Below are 11,044 nucleotides of genomic sequence, written 5' to 3' on the forward strand. Positions count from 1 at the left end.
TTTTGAAATATTACAGTAATAAATAAAAAGTATTGTATTTCATTTTATGCTTAGATGACAGGATTTAGTCTCATAATTCAGGAAAAAAATAGGGAGTCAAAAGGTCAAGCTGTTCCTTGATGAAACTGAAACCAAAGCCTGTTCTTCTGACTGATAACTATATTATAATTTTGGCATGTTTGTTATTAAAAATACTTGAGGGCTTTAATATTTAGTGTCCCAGAGAAACAAATTTAGATTGCTTTTCAGGTGTTCTATAGTTTAACTATATAAGTAGATATAAAATTAGTTATACATACTACTTTCCTAGACAGACAATTCTTAAGTATTAATGCTGAAGAATATTTATAAGAAAGTGAAATTTGTCTCAATGTATCCAATATACTAATCCTGACATTGAGGAATTGGACCTATAATAAAGCATTTACTTAGAGTGTTGTTGTTGACCCTTAAAAAGTAACTCGCTATAACTGCATTTGCTTTGGTTCCCACAGTTAATAATACATCTTGTCCTTTCAAAATACCATAATGTACTTAATTTTGATGAGAGTCAAACAAACGTTGGCTCAGCACTTACTCACTCACTGAATGGTGAGACTGTGCTTACAGACACGCCCACCTGAGTACTGAGTCCCTGCCTGAAGCAGAGCTGCTCCTGAGTCTCCGGAGTGGCGTGTCCACAAGTAAGCAGACCCAAGTCCCCAGTTCACTGCAAGTTAAACTCAACCCTACCAGACTTACCTGTCACCAAAACTAGCCTAGCCCTCCTCCTCCTGATCACTTAGAAACACCCGGTGCTGATGACTTTCAGTGTCTTAATTTCTACGAGACACCTAAATTGTAAATTCCTCTTTGACTTAATTAAACCTAGCCAACGTAACAAAACAGTGTTTTATGTTTGATTTAAATAATATTTTCCATGTTCAGGCAAAAAGGATAAAAATGTAAGTTACTAGAGAAATAATTATTAGCCCTGGCTGCATATTGAAATCGTCTGAGGAGGTTTCAAATCACCGATTTGGAGTGGAGCTTGAACATAACCTGAATCTCCCATCTACAAACCTATTTTTTTTTTCTGGTTCTAGAGAAAAAAAAAATTTAGATGACAAAGGATGCCATATAATTTGAACCTACTTGATTCAGCTTTCAGATATTTAGATTCCAGATTATATTGGAACTTATTTTAATACTAAGAATAAACAGTGAAAAGTTCAGACATTGGAGAACCATCATCAAAAAGGGAAAATGATGCAAGTTTGAGGTGTGTGTGTGTGTCTCTTTTTGAGATGATATCAATCTTTAGCACAGAATGACCTTGAACACACTATACAGACTAGGCTGGCCTTGAACTTGTAGAGATCGTGTCGTTCTCCCTCAGCCTTACAAGTGATAGGATTATAGCAATGATCCTCCACACCTGACTGCCATTAGCTTTAATTTTTCAACTGATTAGGGTTTTTTTTTTTTTTCACTTAAGAAATGTTTTCACTTTTTACCATCTACCTAGCAAAATTGGAAATACTGCACAAATCTAATTGTTCAGTGGAGGGGGTCAGGAGACTTCTTGCAGGTTACTAATATAAACTGACTGAGCCATTCTAGAGAGCTATCTCTCAATATTTTGTAATAATAATAAAAATTTTAATATATATATTGCCCAACATTCAACAATACCATACTAGGTATAAACTTTCAGGCAACTCAAAGGAGATTCATAAAGTAATCTGAATGAAGGCAGTTAGTTTAGTACTGAGGAACTGGGGGGACTTAGATGCTCCTCATCAGAAGGGACATGGGCAGGTAAATAAGGTCAGCTGTTAAGAACAATGAACCGTGTACATAGACAACATAAACCCTGAATGCTTCGGTATGCGAGAGACACAGACAAGAGCTTGTCATAAAATGTGAGGAAAATTAAATGCACGTGTGAAAAAAACATATTTTGAAAGATGATAAGAAATACCCTGGAACACATCAAACACATTAGACTTGGGCCTGAAGTGGAGCGGCTAACAGGAAAACTAAAAACCTTCCAGTTGACAATGCTCAGAAATTCTCCTATGCTTTCAAAACAACATTTAAATTCTCTGGAAAAGGAATAAAAGGAAGAATCTTTGTTGAGTGACAGCTGTGGGCCAGGTACTTTGATCTCTTCCCCTCCAAAGATTAAATAAGGGTATTCTTTTCCTCAACCTCACAATTTGGCTAGGAAGACAAATATATATCCATTTTGTACATACTATGACAGAGTTTAGTGAAAGGTACTGTGGAATACTTAAAGAATTATTAATTTCTACTTACTTTATACCTGAGTTCTATTACTTGATACCTATGTACATGTGTAATTTTACATCACAGTAATGACTGAGAATGTTCATGTGTCAGCTTAAATGAAGCTGGATAGAATTGCCCGACACAAAGTTATGCTATATAACCGAGGCTGACCTCAAACTCAGAACGCTCCCGTCTTAGGCTCTACAAATGCTGAGGTTAAAGGAGTACACTACCACCCCTTGGTCTGTGTCCGCTTTAACCTACTTTCTGATTAGGACTAGCTAAGGGCTGAGAGCTGTAGAAATGTTGCGGTGCCATCTGCTGGTGGAAATGTTTTAAATCCTTCATTTTCCTCTTCACTCCCTGCTCCCCACACTCTACTTCACAGTTTGTTTTCAAAATTATAAACAAAACCATCATGTGTGGGCATCGTATCTAGAGTAGGATGACTGGGCTTAATGTCCAAAATCACCTACTTCAGGTGTCTGGTTTTACAATGGAGGAATTACAAGCATTTGTATTTTATTATGGGACTGGGGATTGAACAGAGGCCTCGAGCATGCAAAACAAGCATTTACCACCGAGTCATACCCCTAGTTCTCCTTTTACTTTTTATTTTGAGACAGTTTGACTAAATTGACAAGTTGTCCTTGAACTCACTTTCAAGCTTGTGTTTGAATTTGTAATCCTCCTGCCCCAGTCTCCCAAGTAGCTAGGATTACAGTCCTAAACCATCAGTTCTGGTTTAAGATTTTATCTTCTTTAAAGTAGAGGAGCAAATGTATGTATGTAAAGGTGCAGACAGACAGACACAAACAAACAAAAGTACACATGCACTCTTCCACAGCTTATTTTCCCCAAAAACATAAACTCCTTTAAAGGATTCTGAAAAAAAACTTATTTTAAAACTTTTTGAATTATTTTTAAATTATTTATTTTAATGTAAAAAAATATATGATTTACATAATTTCTCCCCTTTTCCCGTTCTTCCTTTGTTCACCTCATGTTTCTCTCTCTTCAGTTCATGGCTAAAACTGTGGATCTGTGGCAGGTCCACAGATCCAACAGCATCAGTACAACCTAGATGCTAAATAAAATCTAGCTCCATTTTTTCAGATGACCATCTAGAACTAGTACCATTCTACTCCTTTTGGTTAAATTTATCTAAACTTTAGCAATTAAGTACATAATCTTTAGTTCTTTAAAAATCATAGTAAAACTCACTTTTGTATTCCATATAATACTTAACATACAGTCCAAAGAAATTCAGAAGAAAGGTATAAGCAATATCAATTTGTCATTAGCAGACTAATATTCCAAAGCCCAAACACAGGTTGACTGAGAAAATACTGCAAATAAAATAAAATGAAAGTACTGAGATCAATAAACCATTGCAAAATATGTAGTAGATAACTCATAAAAATGAAAATTAACACCTACAAATATCTCTGTACATGTTTGGTAAAATACTGAGCCAGGAGCAGCAATCTCAAACCTAGCACCAGCGCCTTTTAGATACAGAAAGTCTAAAAGCCCAAGTAATGAGCAAGGATAAGCTAGATGTAAAAAAAAATTGGACATGATCCATGAGAACCTTGGTCAAACTGTCTAAACACACACAATGTACTATTTACATTAGTGAAAAAAACTGTTAGTAATATTTGGTGTCTACCATATAAAAGGCACAATAAAAACCAGATCTGTCACTCCAAAGGCTAAGTTCTTAATCACTGGCAAATTCTAAATTAACCCATGTAACATGTAAATGGGCCCATATATTTAGAGTTAGTGAACATATAAATGAATGCTCATGTTTTTCAACATGTTTATTAGCTTTCTCTCCTTAATCTGATACTTGCTTCTATGTAATAGTTTTTTGCTTTTTTGGATTTTTTTTTTCACTGAGGCATCATCTGATCAGTCCTTGACTTTCTTTATAGATTTTAATTAGCAAATGAATCTATATGAATGATTATCTTTACTCTCACCAAGTATACTATCATTAGAAAATAAGGCATATTGAAACCAACTCAAAAAAAACTCCAGAAGTCTCCTATTTTTATTCTTGTTCATGTATATGTTCATTCAGATTCATTCTTGCTCACATGTATGTGTGCACACACTGGAAAGAACAGCAGGCATGTTTGAAAAAAGTAAACGAGTGTTATATACCCTGATTTGTGAGTGGTTTCAAGTAGCCATGCAGTCTGAAGTTGGGCAAAGGCACTTAACAGCAAACCTAATAAGCTGCATTCAATCCCTGGGACTAACACAGTGGAAGGAAGAAACTAAGACCGATAAGTTGTTTTCTAACTTATGTTTACACAAGGGTCCATTCACCCACACACAAAAAAAACATAAATAAACAAATAAATAAAGAAGTGGATAAATAAAATATGCTTTTTTAAAAAGTCTAAAGGACCTCAATCATTCTATACTTTGTAAACTCTCAAAACCAAACAGCCATAACTTCCACAAATAAAACCCCAAAATATTTTTCAGGAAAAGACTGGAACATAAAAGATGGAGGATGGGAAGCATGCTATGAAGCTCAGCCCTCTGGACTTGGCATTACTATGGCACTCATCAACACAACACTGCAGTGCCCACCTGTACAAGATCAATCCAGTCAAAATTCCAGCAAAGATCTGAGGAGGTATTCTCCAGGTCCTACCTTTACTTAGGAGTTATTAACAGTTATTAGATGCTGGAAAGGAAGAATCATTCTTTTTTAAATGTATGGCCATTGATAGATTTCCCATGTTCCAGTGGTTAGTCCCATATTGTGTCTTAGTTACCATTCTACTGCTGTAAAGAAACGCCATGATCAAGGCAACTTATAAAACAAAGTATTTAACTGGGGCTTCTTTACAGTTTCAGAGGGTGAATCTATGACCATCGTGGCAGGGAGCATGGCAGCAGGCAGGCAAGTATGATGCTGGAGTAGTAGCTACATCTTCCCCACAGAGAGCAGACAGAAAGAGAGAGACTGAGCCTAGTATTGGCTTTTGAAACCTTAAAGCCCACCACAGTGACACATTTCCTCCAAGGCCACACTTCCTAATCCTTTCCAAATACATTTCCACCAACTAGGCAGCAAGCATTCAAATACATGAGCCAACACTGGCAATTCTCACTCAACGTTAACTGGACTTACTTAGCAAAGACAAAGGCAACAATGCAAATTTTGAAGGAGCCTTGTTTAGGGGGATTTCAGGGAAGTTGGAAGGAAATCAAGGGAGTAGATATGATTATGTACAGTGTGCAAGTCTCAAGAATGAAAGATTATAATAAAAAAATCAAGCCGGCCAAACTTTTGGTATGGATGGGGAGGTGTTCTCCAGGTCCCATCCTTTACTGGAAGTTGAGAGCTGTAGAATGGGAGAGTCATACTTTCCATCTTTTTTTTTTTTAAGGTTATTCCCAATGTTAAGTTTCACGTGTTCCAGTGAATGTAACACACACACACACATCAAAAAATAATTTGTTTCATAGGTTTGTTGCCAGCAAGTACAAACAGTATGGGACTCTGATGAATACAACCATACTGTCCCCCCCCCAACCCCACAGTAGTTGGTATCAAGATGGAAATATGTATGAGAAGAACACATGGCAAGCCCAGAAACCAGAGCACTGGGTGGAGCCAGTAACAACCTCCCACAGTGATTATCTGTTAAAAGCTTTTCACCTACTAGTAGCATCACACTGAGGACCAAGCTCCAAACACATGAACTACTGGTGTACCTGCATAGCCTAGCCATAACCCAACAATAGAAGTATCTTCTTGTAACATATCACTTAGCAATATGACCATAGTTTAGTAGTTTTATGAAATAAAGCTGCTTTGCATGTCACAAAAAAGCCCTGAGTAACTAAGCATCAAGAATACTGTCTTACAATCAGAAAATCTTCTCTTTGCAGTAGTGGCGGTGGATGCAGAGACATACAGCTGCTGAAGGTGTTGAAAATAAGTGATGTTTGAGAGATCAGCCCTAAATAGGACAAATATTTATACTGCCCTACCTAAAATTCAGAAAACATCATGGAAGAGGGGGATCTAAGAGCCAGAAAACAGAGTGAAATTCTGGATATGGACAAACAATGCTGTCATGACTTCAAAACAGCTATGGCCATATTCAGCAAGTCTACACAAGAATGAGCTTATCAACTCAGGGTCAGAGACCTACTCCTTAATGCTAAGCTACTGACTACTGGTGGATTCTGAAAAGAGGGCGGTCACGTCTTCGGTTGTGTACCTTCTGATGAATCCACTAAGCTCCAATGAATAGTTCCAAAGCCATGGTCACATAGATGATCCTGGTTAAACACAGGATCTCAAAATAACAACAACCAAAACAAACAAACAAAAAAACCCTAAATGCTTCAAAGGGAATTGTGGTCAGCCCTGAGATTATATACATATACAGGTAACGTTAGGCTGAGCGGGTTGTATTTATGTATTTGGGAATACACACACACACACATAATATATGTTTGTGTGTATAAAAATCATTAAGTAAAAAGAGGCCATGAATGTGAGAGACAGCAAGCAGGGTGTGTGGGAGGGGTTGGAACAGAAAAGGAAAGAAGGAAAATGACATAATTATAATTTAAACAAATAGTAAAATAATAAACATACAAAACTTTAATTACATTAGCTATTATTATAATTTAAAATATAAAATTCAATAAAAGTAAAACAAACTGTTAAAGAAATCATTAAAAAGAGAGTAAAAGATAGGGACTATAGTAGAAAGAACTTATATATGTATAAAATTATCAAAGAATTGAGTCAAAAAACATTTTAAATAGTCTTAAAAGGGGTAGAAGGCTCCCCTTTTCTGAAGAATAGGGGAGAGAGAGGGACAAAAAGGGAGGGAGGGTGAGACCAGGAGGAGAGGAGAGAGAGGCTATGATGGAGATGTTAAGAGAATAAATAATAAACAAATTTTTTAAAGAAGAAAATTGATTTTTCAAAAGAGAAAATAAATTAAAAGAAAGGCAAAAATAAAATAAAAACAATATAAAACTATATCAAAATAGCTTTAAGAAAGATCTAACATAAAAACATGTTTGGGCACAGATTTGGATACAAGTAAAAATACCAAGTTACTTACAAGGGTGAAAATCAAATTTATCATCAGTTTTCAACACCAATATTTTATTCTGGGCATAATAAAACAATAGGCTGGAGATACCCAAGGGCTGAAAATGTAAACCAGGGATTTTATATGAAGCCAAACTATGATTTCCAAGTATAAAGGCCAGAGAAAAACTGTTAGGGGATGTAATAATTCATAAAATGCTCCCAGGAGCCCTTCCAGAAAAATTTGTTAGAAAACAAACTCCATGTAACACAAATGACTATTGAGACTTCTATTTAAGAACTGACTGTAATCATTAGCTGTACATTTACTTAAAGAACTAAGACTAAACTTTGGTTACAAGGAATAGAACACAGGAGGCAATGGTTACATTCTTTAAAAATGTAGATCCAGTACCACAAATAAAAACTAAGCCAAGAATGAAAAAAATATATCTTAAGTTTGCATGATTGACTTACTGGAGTAAAAAATAGTACTTTAAATCAGATGCTGATACAGAAGGAATGATTTAAAAAAAAAAGGTTAGGCTTCATTTTGATGCTGCTTATATTAGAATGCAAGAAGAGGAGGAGGAGGAAGAAGAGCACAGCAGACTCCTAGTCACCTAGGGAAGTCAGGCTTTTTAAAGATAGCTGGATATGCTGATTTAACTCTTTTTTAAAACATCTCTTAAAATTGAAAATAAAACAAGGCAACCTAAATATGTGTCTTGGTATAACTTAGCCACACATGGAAAAAATACAAGTGGTTATATCAGAATATTACTGTACATCTCTAACGACTCAGTTCTCAGCCTTAAATGGTACTTCTTTATCACAGCACCACAAGGTTAAGGGAACAGCTCAGAATCTCATAGAGCAAATGGAAAGAAGGTAAGCCAGAGGATAGAGAAAAAGAATGCTGTTTGCTATCTTCTAGACATGACACGACTGTCACACTCATTAAGCAGCTGTGGTTACCTGCACAGATCAAGCTGACCAAAAATTCCAGCAATGCTGGGTGGTTTTGTCACCATGACACACACTAAAGTCAGCTGAGAGGAGGGAACCTCAATTAAGAAAATGTTTCCATAATAAAGGGCTGTATGAAAGCTTGTAAGGTACTTTCTTAATGACTGATGTGGGAGGGCCCAGCCCACTGTGGGTGGTGCCATCCCTGGGCTAGTGGTTCTGGGCTCTATGAGAAAGCAGGCTAAGGAAGCCATGGAGAGCAAGCCAATAAGCAGTACTCTTCTGTGGCCTTCGCGTAGGTTTCTGCCTCCAGATTCCTGCCCTGTTTGAGTTTCTGTCCTGATTTCCTTCAGTGATAGACTATAGAAGCCAAATAAATCCTTTCCTCCACAACTTGTTTTTTAGTTATATACCACAATCTAAGACAACAGTATAGATGTGGAAGTTGCTCTCCAGGTTCTAACATTACTGTAGAGCTACTGGCAGATGATACTGGCTGGAGGAGTAGAGAAAAGAGAAACTGAGGGTGGGGGTGTCTCTGTGACAAACTAAAGACCTAAGTCAGGGTAGACTCCTAGGAAGATATAAAGGGTTCTCAAGCAGAGACTCCTAGTAACAGAGGCCTAGAGACTGAAAGGGGCACCCACTAACTAGACTAGTCTCCTAGCAAAGGGAAGGGAACACCAACACACCCACAAAAACTTCAACCCAAAACTTACCCTGCCTACAAGATGTACAGGGATAAAGATAGAGCAGAGATTGAGGGAATGCCCAACCAAAGATCCACCCTATTGGAGAGTGCCAACCCCTGACACTATGACTATCCTCACCAAACTTGCAGATAGGAGCCTGACAGAGTTGTCCAGAGACATGACTTCCAAGATACAATCTCAACCAAACCCTCTTAGATGACAAAGTAAAACAGATTCTCAGGTCATATAACCTGCACCATTTGTATAAATGAAAACAAGCCAAATTCCAATTGTGGTAAGAAGTCTAGAGAAAGAAGCATGGAAATTAAAAGCTAAACTTGGAAATCCTAAACTGTAATTTGTCAATCGATGGAAATGGAAATGAGAGATGGCTTTCAACTCCTGCATCAGAAATGGTTAGCAAGAAACACTTCTTTAGAAGCAAGGGCAAATTTTATGCTTTCAGTTTTCCTTTCTGAGATCACTTAAGAGGCTAAATGCAGACAATGAGATTCTCCAATAAGATGTCACTGCAGCTATCTAAAAAGAAATTCTTGCCACCCCACCCCCAAACACACCCATGCACGCACACACACACACACACACACACACACACTTCCACAGAATAAACAAGCAAGTCTTCACATAGCATAAAAACAAACACATAATGTTCAGCTGGGAAATATACTTCACTCATGGCAGATTTCATTATCTCACATGTACAACTTTTGAAACTATGACAAAATTCCACAAGGGTGCACTTTTCTAATCCCTTGTCTCATGAAAAAAATAATCATTTCATATTGGAGCTAGAAAAGACTAAGAAACAATTCAATTCAATCCTTCATCTGGGACTCTTGTAAGGCCAGAGGGGGGAAAAGTCATATAGATAGTAAGTGATTCAGCTAAATCTAGATCCAGACTCTCCAAATTTCAGTATTAGTTTTGTCAAAAAAAAAAAAAAAGTATAACATTGTTCATTGAAACAGCAATAATAATAGCTCATTTACTCACCTCAACATGTTCAATGCATTTTAAGCATCCTCTTCAATACAGCCAACAACTATTATTAAACATCATTATGTTATTAGCGTACAAATCCCATGCAAAAGCACTACTACTATTTCATGATTGGGTACCTGTGTGGCATTTTGCCTAAGCAAAATTTTTTTTTGTTGTTGTTCTTTTTTTTTTTTTTTTTTTTTTTTTCAATGCAGTTTATTCAGGAACTTTGAACAATCATCTGACCCTGGGGAAAACCAGCCCACAGCTTAAATAGCCTCTGGGTAGCCAACCCAGGCATGCCACGTGGGCAATGCAGATAGGTCCACATACATGGAAGCAAGCCAGATCCTCAGCCTTAGCCAAATGTGGAGTTGTTCGTGACAGAGAGCACTCACCATCGGGAAGGTGGAAGGCGGAAACCAGCTCCATCTTTAAGGCGCGGCATTACGCAGCTCTCTACAGTTCCCCCTTTTTGTTTTAGACACATCAGGCAAGAGTAGAGGTCTGATCTCTGATATTAGAAATAAATTGGGACTTTGTACTGATGTTCATTTAGGTGTCATCCACCCAAAGAGCATCAGACCCGTCTGATACCTTTTTCTCAGAGGCGGGACCTGGGGCATCAACCCGCATGCAATCAGACATGCTCTTCTCTGGGTCCAAAGCGGCTGACCCTGAGTGCAGTGCTTAGCCTCGCATCCTGAGCGTAACATTTTAGCTTTTTATGGTAGCCAGCCATGCTTGGGGAGACTGTCCTGCTTCAATGGCTGTAAAGGCCTGAATGGTCATGGCTGCATTACGCTGTTGTGAGACTCTAATCTTAAGCAAAATATTTTTAAGAACCTTTTCTTCCAGTCCAAAGACTCCACAAGACTGATCCCTATGATGTATGTGTTTCAAATAGCCTTTGTTGTTGTTGCTAGTCCCTTCTTTTCTCTGGTGCCCTCAGACATTCACAGCCTCATCCAACTTATATTTACAATGGTCTTTTATGAATTCCAGAATTTTTTTAATCACT

This window comes from Meriones unguiculatus, chromosome 1 (genome assembly GCF_030254825.1).
Source record: "Meriones unguiculatus strain TT.TT164.6M chromosome 1, Bangor_MerUng_6.1, whole genome shotgun sequence".
In the NCBI taxonomy this organism is placed as follows: domain Eukaryota; kingdom Metazoa; phylum Chordata; class Mammalia; order Rodentia; family Muridae; genus Meriones; species Meriones unguiculatus.